This window comes from Talpa europaea (genome assembly GCF_964194135.1).
Source record: "Talpa europaea genome assembly, chromosome: 13".
Classification (NCBI taxonomy): domain Eukaryota; kingdom Metazoa; phylum Chordata; class Mammalia; order Eulipotyphla; family Talpidae; genus Talpa; species Talpa europaea.
Window position 1 is genome coordinate 44280805 of NC_140080.1, and position 1731 is coordinate 44282535.

The window sequence follows — 1731 nt, forward strand, 5'->3', positions numbered from 1 at the left end:
GATCATTAGAAATATTTCACAGTTTCCCTTACATGGCAAAAATATTGTCATTTATATGTGCTATAAACACCAAAATTGTATTATAAATATATTAAAGTGATTAGTGGATACATTCACTTGATAATGTTTTAATGATTATTTTCTAAGTTTATTAAAGGAATATACAAGTTTTCTCTTCCCACATGTTATCATGTTTCTCCATACATCCATTAAGATCATTGAGGAATAAAACTAATGTTATTTGTATCATCTGAAAAATTTATTGCCCCCCATAGTATCACCCATTATCGGATAGGTTATGCAACAATAGTTAGTAAATCCCCAAATATTAGTAATTTAATACAGCAAGGATTTACTTGTAATTGACATGTGGATCAGCAGGTTTTGTTTTCTGTGTTGGATGTACTTGAACATAAAAAATATATATATTAATATATATTGCAAGAAATTGATTACATAAAATGTCAGTAAGAATGATGATGGGAATGCTCAGCAATTGGAAGCCAGTTGGACCTCCCTGATGGCATAGGGGTTATGTCTCTAAGTCTCAGTGCTATCAGGCTTAACCACTGTGTCCTGAGCTTGATCCCCGGCCAGGGATCTAACCCTCATGGCACAGTACATCTCTCCTGTCTCTCCTGCTGCTCCCTTCAGCAGTGTATTTCAGTAGATCCACCTGTTCTGCTTCCCACCCTGTCTCTGGTGAATCTTCTCACCCACCACACCTCTGGTCTAGACCCTAGTTCTTATATGAATGCATACATACATACATACATACATACATACATCTTTATAAAAAAGAAGTGACTGTGTTACCACAATTTGAATATATTAGCTTTGTGAGTTGTTAAATAAATATCTATATAACTTTATAGATCCCTGTATACTTTGACATCCACATTGGAGAGAGACCATTGAGCTCACAGTTAGGCAAACATAAAAAAAAAAAAAAAAACTTGAAAAGAAAACCAAATCAATATTTTAAAAGCAGTAGTTAATAGTACAAAATGAAAATAAATATTTGAGGGGCCTCCCTGGTGGCACAAGGGGTTAAGACACAACCTATGAAGCTATCCACAGCCATGCCGAATGAGTTCGATCACTGACCAGCCAGGGAGCATCCCACATGTCGCAGCAGACCTCTCCTGATTCACCCGCTGCTCTCCTCAGCAATGTATTTCAGTCGATCTGCCTGTTCTGCTCCCCACTTTGTCTCTGGTGAATCCTCTCACCCCCCATACCTCTGGCCTGTGCCCCAGCTATTGTATTTATAAATAAATAAATCTTTATTTAAAAAAAAAGAAAATACATATTTGAAAAGATAATTCAAACCTACATTTGAACATCTGAGAAAAAACACAACACAGAAGATGCTGGATTCATTTGAAAATAATTTCTGATTTACATAAATAATTAAGGAATCATGACAGAGTTTTTAATATTTAAAAAGAACATAAAATATTTGGGATATGGGAAAGTAGCTTTCTGTATTTAAGGCTTAGTAACATGGAGAAAGAGGATATACAAAGATGCACAGTGGCTCTTTAAGGTTCTGTCTGTCAATTTTGCTCACATTTTATTGACTGAATGAGTCAAATGGCCAGTCAAGTGAGTTCATTATATATTATTGCATACGCATGTTTGAGAGGTTACCTGAGGACGGCAAGGAACAGGGCTAACAGAAACGCTGAGTAGACTTGCATGTTCCAGGACAGTAAATCACTTGGGAGG